The sequence below is a fragment of the Peromyscus leucopus genome, chromosome 19, assembly GCF_004664715.2.
Source record: "Peromyscus leucopus breed LL Stock chromosome 19, UCI_PerLeu_2.1, whole genome shotgun sequence".
NCBI lineage: Eukaryota > Metazoa > Chordata > Mammalia > Rodentia > Cricetidae > Peromyscus > Peromyscus leucopus.
The window spans coordinates 66,030,730-66,057,235 of record NC_051079.1 but is presented as its reverse complement, the minus strand read 5'-3'; the positions used below and the strand labels follow the sequence as shown (position 1 = coordinate 66,057,235).

The following is a 26,506-nucleotide window of genomic DNA, read 5'->3' as shown; positions in this document are numbered from 1 at the left end:
TGGTTTAATACTTCAGCTGTTGTGAAGAGTCCTGCAACAAACATTAATGTACAAGTAGCTCTATAATACGCTGACTTAGAGTTCATTGGATAAATACCCAGGAACGTTATAGCTAGATCACATGGGAGATTTAATTTTTTATTGTCTGAGAAACCGCCATACTAACTTCCGTGGTGGCTGCACTAGTTTATATTCTCACCATCAGTGTACAAGGGCCTCTTCTGTCCACATTAATGATAGCAGTTGGCTCTCTCTCTCTCTCTCTCTCTCTCTCTCTCTCTCTCTCTCTCTCTCTCTCTCTCTCTCAAATAATTTCTCATATGTATACCATGCATACTGACCACTCTCACACTCTACCCACTCTACCTCCCTACCACCCTGCATACTCTCTTACGTCTCCACAAATTCTTATTTTCATTTCTATCTATTCCTTTTATTTAGGAATCCACCAAGATGAATCAGGGCCATCTGTATGACTGTAGGTTTTGGGGCTTATCATGGAGCATGGTAGGCTTAGGAGAGGGATGCCACTAAAGACAGTGACTCCCCCTTTCTCAGGGTCTACTCATAGTTCAGTGGCAAAGGTAGGGACCCATAAGCCCATCCTCCCTCCTCAACTGACTATTGATAGGACCATTCTCATTCTGCCTGTGGTAAAAAGGACTCTCAATATAATTTTAATTTGCAGTTCTCTGACACTTAATGTCTTATTTTCATTCTTGTTGAAATCAACTTTAGAGAGAATATATTTATTTGGCTCATAACACCATGCCATCATTGTGGGCAAGTCTAGGTAGCAGTAACTTGAAACAGTCACATTACTTCCATAGCAAGAGCAGAAAACAGTGAACTAATACATTCATGCTAGTGTTCAGCTGTCTCTCCCTTTCTCACTTGGTCCAAGGCCCAGCTCATGAAATGGTGCCCCCCACATCCACAGCATATACTCCTGAGAGTAAGCCAAAATTCTATCCCATTTTGTAGGTTCTCTTCACTCAACTGACTGCTTCCTTTTCTGTACAGAAACTTTTTAATTTCATGAGGTCTCATTTGTGCTTATCAGTTTCTTGGCCTTTTTGTGGGAGCCTAGAGACCTGTTCAGAACATCCTCACTTTAGCTTATAGCTTGGAAAGTATTGTTTGTTTGTTTGTCTTTTATTCTAACAGTTTCAGAGTTTTGTATCTTCCACTTAAGGACTTTATTTTATTTTGTGTGCAAGGTGAGAGATATGGATCTAGTATTCTTCTCCATGTAGACATCCAGTTCTCCCAGCACTCTTAGCTAAAGTGTCTGCCTTTTCTCCAATGTGTGTTTTTGACAACTTTGTCAAAGGTCAGGTCACTTTAGCTACTTAAATTTATGTATGGGTCCTCTATTCTATTCCATTGGTCTAAATTCCATTTTGTGCCATCATGCTGTTTTTGTTACAACAGCTCTGTGATATAATTTAGAATAAGGCATAGTGATACTTAACAGCATTTCTCCTCTTTTTGGTAAGGATCACTTTAGCTTTTTGGAGCTTTTGTTTTTCAATATGAATTTTAGGATTATTTTTCTAGTTCTGTGAAGAGCATTACTGGAATTCGATGGGGATTAAATTGAATCTGTAGATGACTTTCAATAATGTAGCCACTTTCACGCTATTAATTCTGCTTATCCATGAGCTTGGAAGATCTTCTAATACCTTCCTTGGTTTACTTAGTATCTTAAAGTTTTCACTGTAGGCACTTTTCACCCCTTAGTTAGATTTATTTATAGGCATTTTTTGAAGATATTGTGAATGTTATCTTCAAAATCATTTTTAAAGCACAGAAAATTCTAGCAAGCAGCAGAAAGCTTGTTTGGTGTCTAGGAGTAGTGAGGAAGTAATTCAATGTCTTTTTCACCCTCTACAGTGTTTCATTCTTTGCCATTTTCTATATACACAAAAATAAGGTAAGATATCTCCTCACAAGCCATTCACCTTGAAGAACCCTCAGCACAGTAACATTCATGTTTCTTCTGTTTCCCTCTATCAAAACCACAAATATTTTATTATTTTTGTTTTTCTAGAATGTCTTAAACACATTAATATCATTTATCTGCAAATTTGAAGTGATGGCTCCTGGTTATTAGGGCTCAGGTCAAGTTTGAACCCAAAGAGCAGATAGTAGAAGAGATTAAGAACAAGCACCAGCTATGCCCATGAGTGGCAGGCAGCCTTGTGCATGTGAAGGGCTTAATTCTCTGTAGAGGATGAATTCCGCTACTTTTGACATCACTGCACCTTCTCCCCATTTGCTGAAAAGTTTCCTTTAAAGTGAAGGGCTTCTGTAACATTCATATCAATTGCTGTGGTAGATTTATCTGTTTTTCATCTGCTAGATTTCTCTTTGGCCATTGATTCTGTCTTTTAAACATAGTGTACATGCTCACTAATGACCAAGGACCTGGAGGGTGAGTAGAAACGTCTCTCAAGAGACTTCCAAGATGGTGGAAAGAAGAAACTAAGACAAATGCCCCTAGAACCCAAACTCAAAGAACAAACAACTTAAAAGGACACATAGCCTTGCAAGGTGGACTCAAAGCCTTCTCTTGCACTCACAATAGCCTTCCTTGGTCAGAAGAGAAATTTCTAGAATCATGACTCTTAAATTAAATGCATAGCTTAAGTTGGAACACAAGTATTGGCAATGTTTTTGGATGATTCAATTTTGCATGAGGATCAGCAGACCATCATGAAGGGCCCGGGCCTAGGGATCTGCACACAGCAAATTTCCCAGCTGTGATTCTTAAGACTTAGGCCACCTTTGGGAACCAATGCAGACAGTCAAACCATGAGTCAGAGTCTTTCAGTTTCAAAGTTCTTTCCTCAAGTATTCATAAAAATGCAGCTGGGGTGAATGGGCTGAACCCTCCTGAGCCTCGAAGGGTCTGGCAATTTATCATTCAGCAAGGCTTTCCTCCAACTCAATTCAGCTGTTTTCTCTTTGTTCATAATAGAGTGTTTAGGGCAGCCTGTGGTTTCAGGTTATCTCCTTCCTCTGCCAAATTATACTCCCAAATGCATCAATATCTTCCGGGGAATCATAGCCATTGACAGAAGAAATTATTTGCCTTCTTGGAGGATCACACAGCGTGGTCTGAAATGGAGAGATATTTTTATTAGATACAGAGGCAAAAATATTATAGTTGGTGGCTACATAATGCAACAGAGTCAGTGACTGTCTCCAAGACTGTCTGTTGGTCTCAGGACAGTAGGAAGAAGACAGTCCCAGTAACAGGGCCTACTGCAAGAAGGGACTAGAAGGCATTTTTATAGGCATTTCCTTGAAATCCAAAGATTGCTGTAGTGCCATTTATTTCATAATGACAATGTCACTTATATCTTATAGCACATATAGGAAATAACAAAGATAATATGATCTAGAACTTGTCTTGAGAAAAAATGTGGAGTCAGTAAATTACATTTGCTTCATCTATGTATCTTCATTAAAGGTTCAGGGAATGTGATCCTGCACTAGCCATAGTGAGATGCTTGAAGGGCATAAATTCTTGCCAACATGTAAAGGAGCTCATGCAACCCATAATATAACAGCACTTAACACACCTCATCAAAAGGGAATAGCAGAGTAACATGTGACTGATTGTGCATACTCTTGTCAATAGGCTCTTGATTCCATTCATTAATTTAGTGTTTATTGTGTACCAGGTACTGAGCCACATCTTCAAACTACCCAACACCCATGGTTATTAATGATAAGACTTGTAATAGTAGTTTCTCATAATAAAGTGTCTGTGAGATTGACTGAGCCTGATCATAAACTGAGAAGTATATATAGTTTATCATACCTAGTGATAAGCAATATACTGCAAAGATACCTAAGGGGTTCTAATACGAGTATCATCTTACAAATGCTCACAATTTAAGGTAAAGAGACTCTTTCTAGTTAACAAGACATCCTATTCCTTGAAGCCTGCCTTGATTTTCTGTGTGAGATGTGGTCACCAGTGAGTTGTTTGTTCTAGGGCTTGGATGTCATCAGTGAAACAACAGGAGATCTCATATAAAAACAGAATCTCAGTTATTGTCTTCTATCGTAAGTCACATATTAGCAATCCACAGAACCACTGCATTTTGTTCTTCCTATTCAGCGAGAATTATTCATTTCTCTTCTGTTGGTGCCGTTGAAGACACCAGTTAATATTGCTGGTGGCAAAGGAAAGATCTGGAAAGTGGGATGCAGCAATGACTTGTCCTGCGTCTGTGAACACTGTTCCACAGCTTACTCTTGTCTCTTTAACTCCTGGTAACCTCAGACGCGTTAGTAGCAGCTTCTATATTCCCACAATTCCATCTGAAGCATGAGAACAGGAAATAAGGTCCATGAACTTCAGTTATCATATCACTGAGTATATCTCCTTCCTTGAGTCTCTCTTGATCATTAGGTCAGCACTTTAAGAAGCACCTTTTGTTTGCCTGGATTAGATGACTCTTCATATTTAGAAATTTTTTGTCTTGCTCTTTCTTTTCTTTTATACAGAAATGATGAAAAACAAACCCAGATCAACAAATGAAAAGTAGTCAACCCCTCTCCATGCTGATGACAGAGTTTGCCCTCAGTGACTATAACTCACTTTCCCGACTTGGAGCTCTACCCACCCACCATAGAGCTGTGACCACAATCCCACCTGCCAACTGAAGGGTCTGTGTGAAGGGGCCTGGTTCTGCCAACCCCAGTCCACATCTCCTCCCACTAGGGGTTCACCTTCTGAATTTGTGTACAAGGACTTCCACCAAAGTCTAAGCCAATAAATGCGACTTACAATGTAGATCTGTAAGTATTTAGGTAGGTTTCTAGAGGTATAATTAATATAAAATAAAGCTGGGCATGGTGCTAAAACCCTGTAATCTTAGCTATTCAGGAAACTGAGACAGAAGAGTTGTAAGTTCAAATCCAACCTGGGGAACTTAGTGAGACCCTCTTTCAAAATTAAAAATTTTTAAATGACTCTAGACATAGCATAGAGAAATTTCCTGGCATGTGTAAAGCTCTAGGTTCAATCCTCAGTATGACAAACAAAAATATATTTTTAGAGAAAAATTCGGTTATTTAAAATATGACATGTAAGTTTTGGCAAATACGTTAATCCCTCTGACCTTCACTACAATCAAAACATTGAATGTATTTACCTCTTTCAAAAGTTACCCTTCCATAACCTCTCTTTCCTACTCTCTCATTCTTGCCCACCTACCTGCTCTGCAGATAACTTATCTATGCGCTTTCTGCCATGTAGATGATTTGGAACTCTAAAGAGCAGAGTTGATGTAAAAAGAACCACACAGTATGTTCCCTCTTTCCTTTCTTTCCCTCTCCTATTCTTTCTTATTCCTTCTTTTTCCTAGTTTATCTTACCATAGTTATTTTTGAGATTTTCTTAAGTTGTAGGTATAAATAAAATGTCCTTCTGAGTGACACCACATTGGAGATAAAGTCAGGGCCATAGAAGAGGCCAGAGAAGAGACAGTAGACAAACTCTTCTACATTCAAAAAGAAACATACAAAGTATTTCACACTCTCTGGATGTGACGCTCAGTTTTGCATGCTTCCTGTTACTCATTTAAATCCGTGGAGTTGCCATCAATAAAAAATAAATAAATGCCCCCATAATCAAGAAACGGCCAACTGGTGAAGAGTGTTCTCTATTTTAAAAGGCATGGAAGTGCAGATACTTCTTCCAAGCTAACTAGAATCATTTTAGACTTGGAGCCCACAGAAGATAGCCTCAGCTACCTGGAGAACTTGGCTTGCCAGATGATTCTTTCCCAGGGTTCTGAGCAGCCAAGGCTCTCCTGGGCTTTACATGTGGGATTTCCTTTCGTCTCCAGGAGGGGAGGAGCCTTCCTGTCACTCATGGGATAAACAGCTCCTCTCTGAGAAAGGTGCTGAGCCCTTGTCGTGTCCCAAGCCAGAGCAGGCAGGTAGATGAGGCTCTGGGCTTTCAAAGCAGCTCTGCAAGCTTAATAGGGCGATAATGAGGAGAAAATGGCTTAATCTGTGTTTTGGCTTCCTTCTTGCCAAGCTGGTTGGAATGAGGGAGGTTGTAACTTTGGAAAACCTAGTCATAAAATAGGTTTTTAACATGGCTGGTTTTTGGCAGAGGTAAAGAGACCCTAAAGGAGCAAGTGTCTGCCAGCATTCACTTTGAAAATGCACCAATTAATTAGAAAAGTGGGGGACAGCAAAGGAGATAAACATACACCACCTGGACAGAACACTTTTGTATTACCTTTTTTGTAAGGAAGACAAATTTCAAAGAAGTGAATCCAAAGGAAACAAAAAGATATTTGAACTGGGAAAATATCCTCTGGGCAGTAGCCTACCAGAATATAAAAGGTGAGGGAGTGAGCTGGAAGAAAGGAGTTTTCCAGGGCAAGCAGCAGGAACCCTTATTAACATCAGCCTGTCATGGTTAATAATCCTGCGCTGGGCAGGAGGCTGGGCCAGATAATCTCCAAGGGCCCCTTCTCACTCTGAGATTCCAAGATGCTGATATTTATAGCTCAATATTCAGAACCTATAAATTGACTACTCTCCAAAGGTGCGCCTTATAATGTCTCTTTTATTTCACCAGCTTTCCCTCTGGATCTTGCCTCCTTCCCTCTGTTACCTTCTGGCCAACAGAGCGGGAAGAGTACATTCATAGACTGCCGAGGCACATCTGGAGGATATGTGCTGGCCTCCAGCCCTAGACAGATGTTCTGGGACTGTTCCTTTGGCCCCATATTTCACACGGAAATGTAACAATAAGTGTCTATGATGGCTCCCAGTATCCTCACCAGCACATCTAAATCCACTGCCTGGAATTCAGCATCCTTCAGCTGGCCTCTACTTACTATGTACACACTCCAAATGTATGGAGGCTAAGCCAGTTGATTGGCTGCCAAGCATTAACTGAGCCAGGTATAAAGAGTCTCCAAGGAAAGTAGACTACATCTCTACATCAAGAAATGCACAGCCTGGCTTTTTCTTTTTAAGTTTACATTAAAAAAGTATACATTTAAGGGAGTAAAAGAGCAAACCACCCTTTAACCATGGAACTGTGTACTAGGTTGTATGCATTTAGCTCTAAGTAATGTAAGGGTTCAGAACAGAAATCCTGTAGAGACAGAAGAATCAAGAGGACCTTCAACTATGAGCACTTGCACTGGACTGTAAAGAATAGTACCAAACAGAGATGAGCAATTCAAGAAAAATATGAAATATGACAAGAGACAAGGAGAGACAGACTTGTTTTCAAACTGGCCCATGCCAATTATTTAGTTATTCTGGGTAGGTCCAATGTCAGAGGAAGAGAAGTTGACAGATCTGATTTCCAAATCATAACTTGCCAGGTGGCCAGGGTTCCGGTCCTTGGTGCACACACAAGTTTATTATTAGGCAGGTATGGGGGAAACCATACAAAATACTAGAAGCAACAAGAGTCCTGGCCCATTTCTTGAAGGAAAATACTCCCTGAGGCAAATGCAGCAGTGGTCTTGAGGCAAATTTTGAGAAGTATATCATAAAATAAGAAACTAGATCCAGTTAGGTTGACTCTAAGGACAGCATTTCAAGGTAAATAGGAAACTTCTCTCACTGGAGCCTTAGACCGGATTTCACTGTCTGTATTGTACTGCAAGCCAGTCCATACATGATGCTAGAGAATAGAATAATTAGCCTCATCATCTCCCTTGCTAGCTATTTCAGAGTTTCTTCTCAAACACAGGCCCCAGGGATGGGCATAAAAGAGCCAGGTCACCCCTTAAACTGAATAGATAAGTGAATGCAATTGTTGTTTTGTTTGTTTGTTTGTTTTCAATATAATACTTCAGGTATCCCTCCATTTTATTGATTCACTGAGTATCTATGAATTAAGTTTCTACAACTTTCTAAGCATTGTTAGGAGCTGAGGGTCAGCTGTAACAAAAAATATAGTGGAAGATAAAGTATAGTTGTTGATGTTTTTATTTGCCAGTTCTATATTTGTGAACCTTTTTTCTACTCAGTAAAATGTACTTGCAACCCATTTGTAGACATGTGCACAGTGTGAGAAATTTGAGTTGCCAAATGTTCAGATTTCCAGGTGCGGCCTAACAAGCAAGCACCACCTATTGTTGTCCATTGGAAACACGTGTTTTCTTCATGTTCTATTTATCTGGAAACACATTTTTCTTTTTGTGCACATTCTGTTGGTGAAGTCATCCTGTAATATGGCTTAATGTAGACGCCAAAGTGTTATCTAATACTTTTAAGGCATAAAGGCCATTTTTGTCTTCCAAAGGAAATACCTATTATGTTGTCTTCATTTAGGCTGGAAATATACTGCTTTTGCTATGAGTTCAGGGTTAATGAATTAACAATATATGTTCAATAACATGTCTTTAAACGGAACCATACATAAGGCAATGTTCTTTATTGATTAGTTAATGACAATATGACCAGAGGCTTGCAGAAGACTAACTATATATTTCTCTTGGAGGCAATGGCCCCTTGTTCACTAATTTAGACTCCACAGCAATGCTACAGAACAAGGCTGCTGTGAACAAGAAACTCAACTCTGCTAACTGAAGTATCTATAAACACGGAATGCAGCTGGGAAGCATGAGTGTTACTATGAGGTTAGGGAGATTGCATATGCTTTTATTGGACAGAGGAGATCTGGAAATATTGTGGGAATAGAGGATGACTTCTGAGGAGCAGAAATAGCAGGAAGAGTTCCCTGAAATGGAGATGAGTGTGTGCAGCTGGATGGAAAGGGAAGGGGATTATAGTTCAATGTTAAGGTCAGAGATATGGACAGGGAGCAGCCTATGCCAAGCCCTGGAGAATTTTGACAGAGCTAAGATGGACAAGTCAAAACTACATTTTGTGGAGTTATTTGGGCTGAAGTGTGAAGAGTATATTAGAGAGAAGCAAAGTGGATGCTGGGAGTGCTAGAAAAGATGAGTGCTAGTGTTCCACAGAAAGATGGTGCTTTTGATGCCAGAATCCATCTGGGGAGGATGGAGAGACACAGCCATTAAAGAGACACAAAGGAGGTAAACTTGCAGGGCTCAGTGATGGACTGGTCTTTAAGAAGCAATCTTGAACTGGGCCTCATCCCAGGAACCCAGGACCCTCTGAAACTCAAGCTTTGTTTCTGGGAACAACTAAGACTTCCAAACTATCATCTAGATGAGAAATAATTCTACAGCAAGAAACTTCAAGCCTTCTAACCTATGCGATCTTTAAACCAGGCCTTGCATCAATCTTTCTTTGTCATCCAAATTACAAGTCTGGGATCATCGGTCCTGTCCTTTAAAACCGTGATGAGTTGCTGAGTCACTGGTGGGGTCGGGACTGGACATAGAAAACTGAGAACAGACCCCCAAACCGGTGCTCAGTCAGAGGCTGACTGTACTCTTCCTACCCAGGTTAATGCTCTTAGATAGTTTCCTTTAGGTTCACTGAAAACCTGTGACTCACTGTGGTTTTCCTAAGAGAAGTTCTGACCCAACAGCAGGGGAAGCTTTCATAGCTGCCTTCACTCACTGACTTACTTCACATCAGCGCCTCTCAGCCTCTGAGAATCCGCAATTGAAATGAGCCCAGAGGAGATAAGTCTTTTGTTTGGGGTGCATTCTGCCTGCCCATGTGTTGGGTTCAGGTTGTCTGTAGGTGATGGTGCGAGGGGTCACCCTGCAGCCCGGATGGAGGTGGCCACTGATTGGGAGGCTCCGGGAAAAGACCCATTCCTCCTGTGCCTTTTTACTGTACCTGTCTTCCGTGACCCTGTTGCGATGCTGTGATACCCAGAGAACAGAGCAGGCAATATGATTTGGCGTCTCTGCCATCCAATTAAAATGTTTTACTATCTTTCCTTTTTATCTTGCCTTTGTGATTGGATTCCTACTTTCTCAATTTTTTTGTGGGAGAAAAAAAAGGAGGGGGGATGGTAGCTTGTATCTGATAAAAATTTAAATTCCATGATTTAAGTTCTGCTGAAGGAATTCTCTCCTGCCTTTAGGAGGCCGCTGAAAGGGTCCCAAGTCCATGACCCAGTCCTGTTGTGGCCCTTTGGTTCTTTCTGGGTAATCAGAGTGTCTTAGAAATAGCAGGCACAGTAAGATCATAAAAACTGAAGTCACCAAATGCATGATGCATCCAGAAGAGACAACTTATAAGGTGATGACAAGACTAGATTTTGTGTGACAGCAATATCTGATTATAAGAGACCCCAGGCATCCTATAACTATGTAGTCCCTAGGGTGGGGCTACCCTTTCCCAAGTTAGCAAACTTTCATAGTGAAATTTGTGCCTAAGAAAAGCTGTGATTTTGTTGGCCCATTAAGTTTCACAAGCTGTGATACTCTACTTTTTGTTTCAGAATGAAAAGGGTCAAAATATGCAAAAATCCTTTCAGAAATTCTCTAGCCAAAATGTGTCACAATCATTGACATTACTATTTTGCCATAGTAATGCTCCATAGTCCTTGACATTTCATAGAGCATTTATTAAATAAATACATACACACAGATCAATTCATTGAGCAATTATTCCTATGCATTCCAACATCAATTCTCCAACATCAAGTGTTCAATTAAAATCAGTTCTGGCATTGACTACACAAAGTTCTAAAAGACCCCAGAAGCTAAGGGCTCAGTCCCACAAGACTATCTCAATTGATATGGTAATCTTGAGTCCCAGGTAGTCCCACATACTTCTAGATAGCTGGCTGTTAATTTGGAACTCTATACAATGTCCTAACATTCAAGGGTTTACTAAACCAAAGAACAGAACTCAGGAAAGAACTTTTCAAATACTAGTTCATTATAAGAGATACAACGAACAACTCCTATAAGTGCATGGGATAAGGCCTACCGTAATCCATGCAGTAGATCTTTTGAATACAAAGGGAAAGAGACAAACCTCAATATGTGATCAAAAGATAAGAGCCAGCAAGTTACTTTGCTGTGCAAGAAACCAAAAATGAGAAATGGAAAATTTTGTGTGAGCAAGAAGCAAACAAATGCAGTGAAAACAGCTCTAAGGAGCAGTCTAGATGCAGAGGGTAGCTTTGGCTCTTGTCATTCATTACTCATTCATTTTAAAATACACTGCTAAAGATGTGTGCCAGGCCCTCAACAGGTGTCAGGCAAACAGTGATTTTGGATAAGGTAGAATCCCTTAAGGATGACACTAGGGAGTCCAGGGGACATATATTCAGGAGGGAAATCTGTTCAGACCATGCTCACAAGGACCTACTAAAACTACCCCACAGCACCTCAGGCTTACCTCTTGATTATTAGACTGTTGTTTCTAGTTCTCCAACATTTCTCAGCAGTTATTTCTTCTGGACATAATTTAGTGACTTGTTCTGTGTGTATCAGCTGGTTCATTTACACTGCTCTGTAACTCCATTGTAGTTTGACCAATCTCCTTTAAAAGATCTGTGAATGATTTCCTGTTTTTTATTATGCTCTGATTCATATGCATGTCCTTTTGACCTCCCTGAGTGTTAATAAAGGGGAAATATTTATTAAGAGAATTGAAGAATAGGGACTGTGCATCTTCAACTTTACTAGAAAGTGCCAAGTTTCTCTTCAAAGTTAGAGAAGGACCAATTTATATTCCCGTTAACAGTAAATGAGAGTTGTGATCTTTCTGCATCCTTGCCAATACTTGGAATTGCCGAAGTTTGCAATTTTACCAATGTCATGTGTGGAAAACTGTTTAATTTATATTTTCCTGCTAACACCTTTTCCTTCTTGTCACATCTTTATTTATGATTTATGTTTCCTCTTCTGTGAATTCTCTATATGTCTATCATTATTGAAAACTCCTATCTACCTTAATTCTCGGTGCCATTTTCTTTGAAAACAGTTTTTCTTGGTTTTTGTTGTTGTTGTTGTTGTTGCTGCTGCTGCTGGTTTTCCATGCTGGGGGTCTCTAATCTATTTGACATTAATTCATTTCAGTGGTATGAAGTAGAGATTCAATATCTGATGTTTTCTAGTTGTCTCCACAGAGAAACAAAATTCACAGGCCAATGAAAGGTGATCCTCATCTCTCCTCTCCCCTTCTCTATATCCCCACAGTGATCCAGGTAATTGCTCAGGCCCATGTTCCCCACATCTTCATCCTATAGAGCAGATAGCTTTTTGTACCTGGTATAGATTTTTCACTCTCCAAAGTGAATGTATGTATGCATGTAGAGGCCGAAGAGACTGGTATCAGGGATATTCCATTCCATCTTGTTCTCCAACTTAAAGATTGAAGCAGGTCTTTAATTTGAATGCAGAGCTCACAAATAGCACTGGTCTAATGAGCCAGCCTGCTCAAAGAATCCATTATCTCTGATTTCTCAAAGCTGGAATTAAGGGAAGGCCACAGCACTTACCCATTATGTACATTGGTTCTCCCTAGAGAACCAAACGCTGGACATCATGGCGAGCAAGTACCTTAATTGTTAAGCCATCTCTCTAGACCAGATTCTGCTGTTTAAGGAAATTTACTAGTAATTGTCTTTCTTCAGTTCTATGTTTTGTTTGACTGGCCACATTCCAACCTCCTCCTGTGAAGCAAATAGATGTCAATGGGCCTCATAGGCAGTAGACCAGCATATCCACTGGAGACTGCAGCAAAGGTCAGACAAAACCAGGTGGCAACATCATCCACAGGTTAGAGTTGGGCATTTCAAGTCACATGGTAAAGTAAATGCAGTGATTATGGGAAACAGGTAAGAATAGAGTCCATGCTGGTCCCAGCACTGTTACCTCCTGAGCATTTTCCCAGATGGTTTACTTCCAATTATTCAAGGTGCTATAAACTCTAGATTATAAAACAATAAAAAGGCAGAAAGTAGAACATCGAAGAAGACTAAGAGAACTAACTAGACATAGCTTAGCTAAAGGAAATGCCAATGGACTTGAAAGCCAGTTCTAGGTAGGTTATGGATCCAGGGAACTGATAAAAGGCAGCATCTAAATGAACCAATAGTGGGAAACAATGACGACTTAAAATAATATAAGATGTCATCAAATTAATTAGTAGTAGCAAATTTTTACTGAGCAAATACTATGTGCCCAACCCAATTTAGGCACGCATGCGCACGTGTGCATATACACACACACACACACACACACACACACACACACACACATATACACACACACACACACACACACACACACACACACACACACACACTCCTCAAGACAAAAGCAAATATGTTATAGGTTATTCCAGCACTCACTACTCCTAAGGATACAGAGCTACAGAGATAAAATAGACTGACAACAGGTTAAAAGTTTGGGAAAGAGAGAGTTCCCTAAGACCTAAGGTGACCAAAGAGTCGGTGAAATCTGTGAGACATGGGTTTAGAGTATTTTCTCTGAGTGAATGAATGTCACTTTAAACCAACCTGGATGAAGCCCCAGAAATCACAGTGTTTCTCTGAGTATGCTAAGTAGTTGCTATTTCTGATTTTTCTGATTCCCAAGAACACTCACATGACTTACATAGGCATGATTATCCAACAAACACATGTTCAGTTCAAGGTCCCAGGGACACATGTTCATCCAGTAAGAGGAAATCCTGGTGAAGAGGTCCATTCTGTCTTCCAATAGCAGCAATACCACAGCCCACGTGCCTGAGAATTAGGAGGCTCTGCTCAGTACCCAACATCTGTACAGCAATCAATAGTGTAAGCATGAGGGGTGCATGACTGCGCTGGTTTACGTGATGGCTCACACATTAGGTACCTAATTGATGTGGCTTCTCAGGATGTGGTAATGTGGCTGACGCACACTGCTTTCCTATTACTAGGCTTAATGGTTCATCTTTTGATTTCTGCCTCACTCCCAGAGCACTGTTATTTAAATAAGACCCTATCAGGAGATTTATTTATTACAAGAAAAAGATTTATCCAGGAAAAATACATCCACGGAAACACAGCAGCTCGCATTTCAGAAGCACCATAATAAAGGAGACAATAGCAATATTTTTAGTGTTCCGATCAATACAATTATAGGATGGGAGAAAGCAAAAAGCAAAATATAAATTTCACACTCAGTGACCTAGTAATTTGTCAGTCATTTTCTGTATTAAACCTAATGTATCCTCTGGGATGAGGGCAGAGGATACCAGAGAAATCTCAAGACTCCTGGCCTGGTCATGCTCTTGACTCCACTCCATATTCCCCTGTCTCCTCTCTCCCTCTGGATCTTTTCTGCTGTGTTTAATTGTCTGTGTTCCTGTGCTATTCTGATGATAAAATTCTTTGGCCATTTATTCTGATACCAATTGTTCAAGCATAATCGCTTTCCTCCCAACTAAATGTGCATTAACTGGAAGAACAGGGCTACTATGGGAATGTTGAAAGACTTGATGCTGATCAGTTTAATTTTAACACCATTTGAGAGAAAAAAAAAAGAGAGGAAATTTCATCCTTCTTGTAGCTCAAAGAGTTTCCCTTTAACCCTTTTATACCTCACTTATTCACCCTTAATTCTGCAAATACCTGGCATATTTCTAGACAAGCACTGAGTTTTAAAAGTGCATGGAAGAGGAAAAAGAAATTATAGACTAGGATCTATGGGAGGAAATGACACACACGAAACAAAGAAGGGGGAAGGACACTGGAATTAGAATGGTTAGAGGTGAGAACGGAAGTCATTCAGTAGAGTGAGCAGACATAACTTGGAGGCTTTGCAGAACCTCATGGGAGCAAGCATGGGATTACAGGGCACAAAAAAGCACCCAATCTACTGTACAGTCACCTGAGAGCCAGGTGTTACCCACAAGAAATTCACAGTCATGGTTGTGTAGGGAAATTGCATCATTGATGGGAACTGAGATTGGTCCCTTCAAACACCATATTCTCTAATGTGACAAATATGTACTTTAGGGCTCTGCAAAAGATGCACATTCGTGAGTGTTTCAGTCACCAGAGACAAGTCTGAAAAACAGAGCAAAACTGGGGCAAGTCCTGAACCTGGTGGCAAAGGCCCATGGGAAGATTGTAAATTCTAGGCTCTCCAAGATACATAGCATGTTCAAGGCAAGCCCAGACAACTTATTGAGGCCCTACCTCAAAATAATGAAAAAAATTAATTTAAATTTCTGATGATTTAGTTTGCCTATGTGTATAAATAACTGGGTTCAATCCCCAGTTATGCAAGAGTGGTATCAAGAGCAAGAAAGAATGGTAAGGGGAGAGAGAGAGAGAGAGAGAGAGAGAGAGAGAGAGAGAGGAGGGAGGGAGGGAAAGAGAGGTGCGAGAGGAGAGAGGGGAGATAAAAAGGAGGGGACAGGGGAGAACCATAACTAAAATTGCCTAGAAGAAGAGGGATATAGAGAAAGAACAACACACAGGCAATGCTGCATATATATTTTCTTTTTCTGGGTAGAAAAAATAGCTCAGGGCTTGTATACACACACACACACACACACACACACACACACACACACACACGCGCGCGCGCGCGCGCGCGCGCGCGCACCAAAGAGAAAGAAGATTGACAATGTAGGCCAAACTTTGGCATCCACACCTTGTTTTCCCTTTTCCTTTCATTCTTTCCTTCTAGCTTTCACTATGATGTATCGGGAACATGGTCCTGGGAATGAGGAGGTGTAAAGACAGACATAGTCTCTCCCTTGCAAGACTGAGTCTCTATTAGAGAAGTCAAACAATGGTCAACTGATGTTACAAATCCATAGTTCTGAATGACATCAAAGTAGAATAAATATAATCAAAGAAATCCATTAGAACAGCACTCAGACGACTATGAATCCATAGCCAGCATGGGCTATAGACTGAGACCTTGTCTCAATACATCAAAAAGAATAATTCCAGATCCACGTTGGTAGAGAAGGAGCAGGCTGCCACAAGCAAGTAGATCTGAGATCTAAAGTTAGTGAATGGTGATGAGACGAACAGTGGGAATTCAGAGTCAATAGAGGAGAGGGGAAATACCAAATAATATTTGAGGAAAAGGAAACCTCATGTATGAGGAATGCCTACATGGGCAAGGAACTGAAGGGAAATTCTAAGACATGCATCCTTGATGGTGAAAACAGTCCAACCAAGCACATGACTCTGATCAGGGATGCAGGAAAGAAATGGGATAAACTGGTGAATTTGGAAGTCTGGGAGCTGGTAAATATTACAATCCTAATTCTGTGCATTTCTTTGAAAAGTTAGATTGGTATTTGTCTTGTAGGTCAATTATGTCACAGAAAATATTTATTTATAACCTATGCATGTGAACTAGTATAGCACACTACTCCTGCAAGCCCAGGAAGAACTTCCATATTAGAATTGTAATCATCTCTTAATTACCAAAGAACAGTTGATGCTTGTGACTTATGCTGTGTATGGGTTTCCTTTATTCTCTCTTTCTCCCTCCTTTACATATCTCTGTCTCTGTATGTCTCTGTCTCTCTTTGCCTTTCTCTCACTTTCTCTCTCTCTCTTTCTGTGTGTGTGTGTGTGTGTGTGTGTGTGTGTGTGTGTGTGTGTTTGTATGTGTGTGTGTACACCTGTATGTGCTTGTGCGTGTTGAGGTCAGAGGACACTCTTCACTGTTAGGCATCATTTCTCAAGTACAACCCGTTTTGGAGGTTCTTTTTGGAGAAAGGACCTCTTATTAATTTAGAGCTTGCCAAGTAAGTCAGCCTGGCTTGCCAGCCAGTCCCAAGGATCTGTTCATTCCTGATTTCCCAGTTAGAGGATTGTAAAAGTACACCACTATGCCTGGCGTTTGTTGTACGTGGGGATGGATCTTAGATGCCCATGCATAAAAAGCAAACACTTTACCAACTGAGCCATCTTCCCAGCCCTCTAACACACTGTTTATGACTGAAAAGAGAGAATACCCACTAGGTTTAGAAGGGTCATGGAACTGAGTACCAATATAATGAACGTATTTTTGAAATCCTGAATATGCTTGAAGTGCGCATGAAGACTCTAACCAGGTTCTGTGATACTAAATATAAGTCTCTGGATTGTCCAGTTCTTTATGACAGTCTCCTTATGACTGCTCTAGGCTTGATTTATTCTGAACTCTCAGAGATGTATGTGAAGTGGATAGACTAAATGAGTTACTAATGGATTTTTCCTTTCTGAGATTAAAAGATTTTTAACAAGATGATCAGGGACTCTTCCAAAAATGGTGACATGACAGAGATGACAGGAAGTATTTATGCCCAGCTGGTCATTTTCTATTATAAGAAACAAAATTCTTAGCTTCCTACCTAAAATACTGACAATCCTTCTCCGAACAAGCAACAGTAAACCCTTCATCCCAGGTAGCAGCATCACCACAGTCACCAACACAATGAGAAGCAGCTTGTAGCTCAGAGCAGAAGCCACCAACTCCATGGTCCTGCCACCACTATATTTGGCTTGGCCCCGGCCACAGCTTCTCCTTAGCAAGCCTCCTAGGCTGGCCTCAAACTTGGGATCCCCCTGCCTCTGCCTCCTTCAGCAAATCTTACCAGTGTGCTCCACCACAACCGGCAACGTGTAGCTTGGACCTGAGCTGGGGCCTGCAAGGCCACAGGCAAGCAGCTTTTTCGTGAATTCATCCCACAAATGTTGGGCGCCAGAGTAGTTGAGGCAATTTTAGAGATGGGATAAGGCTAAGGTAAGCTATAAAAAAATAATGACTAATTTATTCTCTTTGGCATCAATACAGAGTAAATATGAAGACAAATTATCCATGCTATAGCCAATAGAAGTTGCTGGTTCAAGCTTATCTAAGCTATTGATGTTTCCTGAATGACCAGTACAACTTGTTTGCATTCTACTTATCAAATCAATAGGCTTCACAGGTCCTCATTGAATCAATCATCAAGCTTCTAAATATGGGGAGTAGGCTGATTTCTAAGGACCCTTGAAAAACAGGTAGAGTAGGACTTCTGGTTATTGCTGGTACAAATTTGGGTATGATTCCTTCCTTCCTCATCATTTCAACCTATTGTGAATGATATTTAGCCTGTGACTGACACTAGGAGGAAAAGGCATGTCATAGATATTCTGACTTACAGAAGCCCCCAGTTTATCATCACAGATAAATACACAGGCACATCCTCAGATCACAGCAGGGAACTCTGAGCTCTGTCTGGTGGAGACAATAGCTTTTCACCTGGTTAAATGGCAAAGCCAAGGTTGTCAAGATTTTCACAAATTCTCTGCTCTGGGAAAAGACAATCTCCATGGGAATGGCCAAAAGAAGTAAAAATAAAGAAGGAAGGAGAGTTTTCAGAATTGTGTGCCCCATCCCTCACTGTCCACATTCCCTTCCCGGATCTACTGTTCCACAGAGTAGCTCAACCTCCAAATTATCCCTGATTTCCTTCTATTAAAGTATTGGAGGACTTTCTGCTGTGTACACTGGGGAAAATTATGAAAATTCCTTTAAGCCTATCAGAGAAGGGTAAGTCAGTCCATGGTGCTTTTTAAGAAATATGATAGCATAAATAGAATGTATATTGGTGAAATTGAGAAATGATAATATCATAGAAGAAATGCTTATTTCTGATAGAATACAGAAAAATACTCATGTATTTTTGTTTTAATCTTTTTGAATCCTATAGTGGTTTGAATAAGAATGGCCCCAATAGTCTCATGTAGTTTTTTTAACTCTTTGGGGCCCGCCACCCAGCTCTCAAATAAATGTGTAGAGACTTACTCTTACTTATGAATGCCTGGCCTTAGCTTGGCTTTTTTTTTTTTTTTTTTTTTGGTTTTTCGAGACAGGGTTTCTCTGTGTAGCTTTGCGCCTTTCCTGGAGCTCACTTGGTAGCCCAGACTGGCCTCGAACTCACAGTGATCCGCCTGGCTCTGCCTCCCGAGTGCTGGGATTAAAGGCGTGCACCACCACTGCCCGGCTAGCTTGGCTTTTTTATAGCCAGCTTTTCTTAACTTAAATTATTCCATCTACCTTTTGCCTCTGGGCTTTTACGTTTCTCTACTCTATATACCTTTCTTTCCTTCTTATTCCTATGGCCAGTTGTGTGGCTGGGCCCTGGAGTCTTCCTCTCCTTCTCCTTTTCTTGCTCCTCAATCTTCTCTTCCCAGATTTCATCTCCTATTTATTCTCACTGCCTGCCAGCCCCACCTATCCTTTCTCCTGTCTTGTTATTAGCCAGTTCAGCTCTCCATTAGACCAATCAGGTATTTTAGACAGGCAAACTAACACAGCTTTACAGAGTTAAACAAATGTAACATAAAAGAATACAACACATCTTTGCATCATTAAACAAATATTCCATAGCATAAAAGAATGTAACACACCTTTAACAAATATTCCACAACAGTCTTGGGCATTTGAATACTTGGTCCCCAGTTTGTGGCACTGTTTGAGAAGTATTAGGAGGTGGGGCCTTGCCAGAAGAAGTATGACACTGAGAATTGGCTTTGAGGTTGCAAATGCCAATCACCATTCCCAGTTCATCCTTTCCCAGCTTCCTACTTGTGGTTATAAATATGAGTTCTCTGCTTGCTGCTCCAGAGGCCATGCTTGCCTGTTACCAAAATCCCCTTCCATGATGGTGATGGACCGTTATCTCTCTGGAACCACAAGCCCAAATAAACCCTTACTTCTATAAGCTGCCATAGTCATGGTGTTTTATCATAGCTAGTAAAAAAAAATCAAAGTTAATAAAAGTTAGCTAATACAAGTCCAAATGTCCCAAGTCTACAAAATGGAGATAAGCATAGCAGACTCTCAAAGGAGGCAATACTGACCAGGGGACTTGGAACATAGTAGGTATTCAGTGAAGGACCGACTTCATGATGTCGTTAATGACTCTAATCCCACATTCATATGAGAAACCAACTTTCTCTGGCTGCCAGAGGAGTTTGGAAAAGGAAGATATTTGGGGATTAGAAACATGAAAACTGTGATCCACACTTATACATAAGACTCCAGACAGAATATCTGAGTACAAAACCATGAAACATTACAATTGAAATATTTCCATTCTATCTCAGAGTACTGGGTAGGCTTACCAAGGATCCTGATTAGGCCTGGTTGTTGGAAAACAGTCAGGGTAGGCTTACAACTCCAGGAGGCAAGAGCTAAGGAGACTCAAAAGCATAATTTCCAACCAGACTACAGAAGGGAGGTCTTGGAGAGAGCTAGGAAAACTAGGGAAAAAATCAGAAGATGGAGGCTAAGATATGTAGTGGGTAGCCATTCCAACTTGGTTCTGGAAGCCCTCCAGCAACAAAGATAGACCTAGGACATAAGTTTGGTAGCAAGCCATGATTGTTTTTGAACATTTGAGGGGTTTGTGACAGCTTTGATGGGGGTTTGGTGAAAACGTTGTGACCATGCCAGGTTTCAGGCTGCATTATACCCAACCAAATCTCCACTGTGTGCTGTGACCTTTGTTTCCACAAGCCCCAGGGATAGTAGGGAGCCCTAAGCCCTAAGCTGTTGTTACCTTTTCTAAGTCTCAATTTATAAAATCCATAAAATACAAATTTATAAATCCATAAAATACAAATGATCGTGGTAGGTTTTTAAGCTTGCACTGGCACTAAATGAGATCATGGACATGGTTTGTTTTGTTTTGTTTTACTATGGATGGGTGCCACAACCACTGTGATTATTATATTTTCAGTGCTCATCAGTGTTAAAAAGCAAATCCCAGTGAACAGAATTTTACCTTAACAGAATTTCCTTAAGATATGACCCTGCTTAGGGATGCCATGGAAGAAACCTGACATATCAGTGTAGACAATGACCAATTAAAATAAGAGTCTGTGAGATCAGAAAGATCAAAGGTGTGGGAGTCCTCAAAGCAGAGAACAGAAAGCTACATGTCTGTCAGGTTTTACCAATAGCAAATAAACTAGTCAAATGCAGTCCAAAGTCTAGAAACATAAGCTCAATATACAGTCTAGGAACAATATGATGGCCCTCAAACACACCTAGCTGTAACTAGAATTAGCCAGGGAACTTTCACAGAAGTGTTGACCTGCTGAATGAAAATCTGTGTCTAGTGTCTAGAAAAAAATGTCTTTAAAAGTTCTATAGCTGTGTGTGGTAGAGCATGCCTTTAATCCTAGTACTTGGGAGGCAGAGACAGGCAGATTGCTCTGCATTCCAGATCAGCCTGGTCTATATGCCAAGTTCCAAGCCAGACAGACTGATATGGAATAGCCATTTCTTCATTCTTAGCAAGTCCCTAACTATCTTGCTAAAAGGTTTTTAATCTCAGAAAAGAGAAAACCTTTAGTAGCTCACTTAGTCTGTCCACTCAAAAACATCTCTAATGTTTAGAATAAATCCAAGCCGAACAGTCATGGGTAAATCATAAAGGACTGAACATCTAAGACCTATAGTGAGTCTTAGAGCATTAGAAGATAACTCCTGAACAAAACCATACTCAGGTTTTTGCAAACACATAGCCAGCCAGGACTATGCAGTTCTGTAGGTGATTGACATTTGACATGATCAGCCATCCAGGCTTGGAGAGCAGACATCCATACCAGGTACAAGAAGTCATCTGCACTGTAGGATGAAGAAATGGGAAGCATGGGTATAGACAATTACTCAGACTGCTATGGGGACATAGAGGAGAGAGGGGAGATGGAGGAGCAGGCTTTACTGGCCTGTGAATTTTGTTTCTCTAGTTAGGCATGTGTGCGCGCGCGCGCGCACGCGCGCGCGCACACACACACACACACACACTAAGAAAGATGGAGCCTTCTGTGGGATGTTGGAGAGGCTTGGTCTCTAGATATGAGAAGAGGGAACGCTACCAAGGGAGGTGGAGAGCCAAAACCAGTGACTAAGGAACAACCCTGAGACATACAGGTAGATCTTTTCATACCCCGGCCCACGTTGTCCTAACACAAGGCCCTGGCATGCATACGATTTTTTCCACACTATCAGGAAAGGTTAAGACAAGAAATGATGGAGGGCGATGTATGATGGAACTAGAAGTAAGATGAGGGAAAAATAAGATGAATCCAGAAAGTGTACATCTGGATCCTCCTCTGCAGTTGTAGTAGGAGGTGACAGAAAGCATGGGTCCTCCATGAGGAGCGTTCTGTTTTCTGGGATGTTAAAAGAGAGTAGTGGTGGGCTGACAGAGTCACTGGAGAAGATCGGCTGACCGACATTGATGAGAAGCCCTGGCACAGGTTAGGAACGTCCAGAAAAGCCTCCAGGGCTTTCACTTTTACTAATCATAAAGGAGAAAAAAAATTCTTAGAGGCATGGCAAAATTCCTGAATCAGCACAAATGAGCAGGTAGGTGCCATGTAATTCCCCAATCAAGGCTGTTGATTGTGCATGCCTTTCCTTTAAAGGAAAAAAAATCTCTGTAAGAGAGAAACAGAGAGATGGAGATGGGACTATCTATCCTCTCTCTATCAAAGTGCCCAAATGACGATTTCACAGGAAAAAGCTCCAAGACTTGCCAGAAGGTCTGAGTCGCAGTGAATGTTAGTGTTTGGAGCAGAAGCAGCAGCCAGAGACAGCTGTGTTTCCCTGCTCAGGTCCTGTTTGTCATGTGCATCAATTCCTCTCGCATCTACGCTCTCTGATGGGTTTATGTGGCCTGTGATTAATGACACTTAGACATTGACCTGGTCGTATTGTCGTGATAGACAGTGCCTTTCTACGCTACGTGCCGGCTGTTGAAGCTGTCCATGAAAGACAAGCCCCTCTGCTGCTCGCTGGCCCTGCAGGCCACTGTCATTGTCCACTCTTTCTGCTAGCAGTTCCTTCTTGAGCTGAGATGAAACTCTGCAAAGTGAGGAAATTGACAGGCATCCCCACAGCCCAGTAGACCACTAGAGGAACATAATAAAACTCTGGGCCATAAAGTTTACTTAGATCACATCGCCTTTCTAACTAAATATATAATGTTTGATCACAATGGCGTGGCATAGAGAAAAGGAAGTTGACTGCCAACATTTCTAAGTCTATGGCCTCAGACAAGTTAATACACACCTGCAAAATGGAAACAAGAGCCCCAGCAACTAGAGTGTGGGGGACAACTAGAGTGAAATTATGTCATTTTTCACTGTCTGGAATACATCGGGTTTCTGCCCTACCCTCATAACTGTGATGGGGTTCACTGCTCTACCAATGATCTCAAGCCTTGTTTCTGGGCAGCTGTTTGTACATCTCTAAAACTGAGGTATCTTCTGCACGGGTAAGGCTGACTTGGTAGAGATATTTGAGCTGTAAGGAAGCATTTGACAGTTAAAAAGATCAGAGATGGAGTTCCAGACACACATCGAAGGAGAGTCATTTATATGGTTAACATGGCAAGGCACGGAGGTAGAAGGTGAACTGAGAAGAAAGCCTGGATCAGACAGAAGCAATGAAACCTCCCCCATACTCCTGGCACTTCTTCCAAAGTGGTTCCCAGACCAATACCCCTCCCCTCTCTCCTCCTCCTTCCCCTTCTTCTCCAACATTGGTTAACATCCACCTGTTACGGGAGTGGGTACCTGAGGGGCAGGAGGCCCCAGAGTCTGTCTTCCTTGGACAAGCTGAAGCAGCTTGCTTGGTGGCCTGGGCTCTCCAGAGTGCACCTCTAGGATCAGGTGTTTTTCTCCAGGTGTTTGCCAGAGGGGAGATCATGAAAAATCAACACCAATCAGGGCCATCTCCTTGGAAGCTGAAATTATCTCACAGGCAGATCAGAGCAGGTGCAAGGCTATTTTGGGCTGGCAATCACTGCGTGCAGAGGAGGATGCATCACTCCTGCTCTCCAGCGAGGCAGCAGCCTAGAAAGCATCAATTACTGAGAGCTGTTTCCAGCTTATTACGTCTCCTCCAGCACAAAACAGAACTGTGCCTGGCAGGGTCAGTGCGGACCCGAGTGAGGTCTTCTTTTAAACTGATGAAATGATAGGGACTCAGCTTTCTGGTCTAAAGAAGAGCTTCTCTCACAGGATAAAGTTTATATTTCTTAGTTTGGAATTCAAAGTTTCTGCGATTCTAAGCTCCGGATAGCCTGGGTTCTCCAACACAGACACTAAGACTCCTCAAAAGGTGGCTTCATTTTAGCTCAATAAACTAAATCTGCCACTGGCCTTGGCCCAAACTCCTGTTCTTCTTTTCCCAAGAAAAAATTCTTCCATGTGGCTTTCAAGTTCTGAAAATGAGGAGCACTTCCTCGCCTCAGGAACAGTCCAGCCCCCACATGTCTCTCCCTTTCCCGGCTCCCTGCCACTATCACATTCACAGAAGCCAGCAGCGCGATAGCCCTGGAGGGTCTTCGCCGTCAGCCATGACTGCCTTAATGTCCAGGGTATACATCTCTAAAGAGTGGACAGGCATCTGGGCCTGACGTTTTCAGGTCTGCCCTCTTCCTTGGAATAGTCGAAGTGATGAAGTACTGTTCATTCCACCCATCTTCTTCCTACCCTCGAAATCAGCGCTAGCCACCCAAACTACCAAATCCTAGTTACCGATATAGACAGCAGCGCCCTGTCCCCTAAGGGCTCTGGAGACTCCTCTTGTCCTCTCATAGTCTGTTCCCGAAGATGGGCCCCGCCCTACTCATGTGCCCCTCCTGCCTGAAGGGCAAACTGGGATCTCTGTGTGTGTTCTGTTTGCTTAAAGGCTCTTCGGCTGGTGGTCTGGTTGCCAAGGGAAGAAAACACTTGCATTGTAAACTGAGTTATTAAAATAGGTACCCGCCATTCTTGCCTGTGAGAAACCAACAATCTAAAAACACATCACAGAGAGAAAGGGCATTTGAAAAGACAAGAACAAAGAGTTAGACACCATATGAAAATAGCCCTCTAAACACTCAAAACGGGGAGGGAGACTTTGGACTGTCGAATGTACAAAGCTGGCTGAAAGCAGCCTCCCCTCTTTTCTCCCTCTCCAGAACCCCTAATACCTCCACTTCTTTTCCCTAAATACTCCTTCCATTCCAAAACTTAAACCTTCAAAAATTGAAATTGAATCCAAAGATCAGCATCCATATCCAGTGCTCATTCCTGTCTCTGGAACTGGGTATCACACTGAGTCATTCCCATTGGACCACCCACCTGGAGGCTCTGTTTGCATCCTCTAAGGCCTGGGACTAGATAGTGATCTGGGTCTTTTCCCTAAAGGAGACACCTGCATTGTGGTCATTGTGTGTTTCCCATCCCTTATTAGAGGATTAAGCCCCTTAATAGTAGAGACCACATCTCATTCACCCCTTGATGACCAAAGGACACAGTACAATGCCTTTGGTTATAAAAGAACAAACTTTTACTAACAAAGTGAGCAAACTATTATTTTATCTCTAGGGCTTGGCAGCCCATGGACACACTGGTATCAATAACTGTTTTTTTGCCCCACACAGTTCCACCTACACAATCAGATAACCTGAAACACATTGACTCTGTGAGAATTAGGAAGGAAAAAGATATATATATATATAGTCATACTTGTATATATAAAATATATAGTTATATACATATCTATAACTTTATTGAATAGGGTCTACAAGAAAGCCTTTTCTTTAAAAAAGAAAAGAAAAAGCATAGATAGGATGACTTCAAAGTTTTGGCAAGAATCACATTGCTACGTGGATATAAACCTAAAGTCCCCAGAGCTCCAGGCTCTGTCCTAAGAGCCACAGTGAACATATAGCCACAGCTGCCCACTAAGTAAGCATTTACTTCTTCTCTTTGTGTAGACAGAGATTCTATGTAGGATGTTGCTTGCAAAAGTCTTCCAAGAATTAAATATATTAGAAAACTACTAGATTATAACAAAGTTTCTTAAATGCTGATCCATGGAATAAAATATTATCTCATGTCTATTTTCTCCTGTAGAGTGCTCTTGATCTACTCTAAAAATGTGTTAGGCTAAAAACTCGAGCTAAGATTTGGCCATCAGATGTCCTCTACTGAGCCATGGAAGGAAGCCTCTGGAGGCCTTAGTGCCTGAGGCACCCCACTCCCTTGTCAGTATCTTCATTGCTATGACTGAACATGTGAGAGTGAGCAGAGGTCTTAGCACTGGTACCAGCTCCCTGGTCTTTGAAGGGGAAGCAATCAACTACTGATTACAGACAGACAAGGTCATGGTCCAAGGATGTGACTAGACATGAATGTAGAGACTTGTTCTCTATGAAGTCTTTTCATATTTGGGACATCAGCCACTCTCAAGGAGGGTCTGGTTCTATCCCCAGCAGACAGAACTTGCCTTTCCCTGGAGGCAGGTCATCACCCTCTGCCTCCTCACTATCCTGGTACTGCTGATAAACTTCGAATAACTTCAAAAGGCAGTGGCCTTGAACTCCAATCCAAATCTCTAACCCCCTCCTGCTCCAGCTTACCTGCCTCAGGTATGGGCTTGATGGGGCTACTATCCCAAGCCTGCAGTGGAATGGCCGTGTGGGGTGGGAGCGCACTGTGGGACTCCAGCTCAAGGGTCCAGCTGAATGGGGTCTGTCCAGCCAGGGGCTGTTCTGCCCGCTCACAGCCATCCTGTCTGCCCTTGCCTGCCCTCCCCTGCACTCC

The 26,506-nt window shown here is 41.7% G+C and overlaps 1 protein-coding gene and 1 long non-coding RNA gene across 2 annotated transcripts in view; one reads left to right on the top strand and one right to left on the bottom strand.

Annotated features, from left to right (window-relative positions):
- Window positions 1-26,506, top strand: part of Slc14a2 (solute carrier family 14 member 2) — a 450,072-nt gene that overhangs the window by 118,052 nt on the left and 305,514 nt on the right. The gene's annotated exons all lie outside the window — the stretch shown is intronic.
- Window positions 1,661-26,506, bottom strand: LOC114694899. Its single transcript, XR_003734773.1, has 2 exons — window positions 26,323-26,506; window positions 1,661-3,123 (listed from the first exon to the last, which is right to left on the bottom strand). It is a non-coding gene; the product is annotated as an uncharacterized LOC114694899 (long non-coding RNA).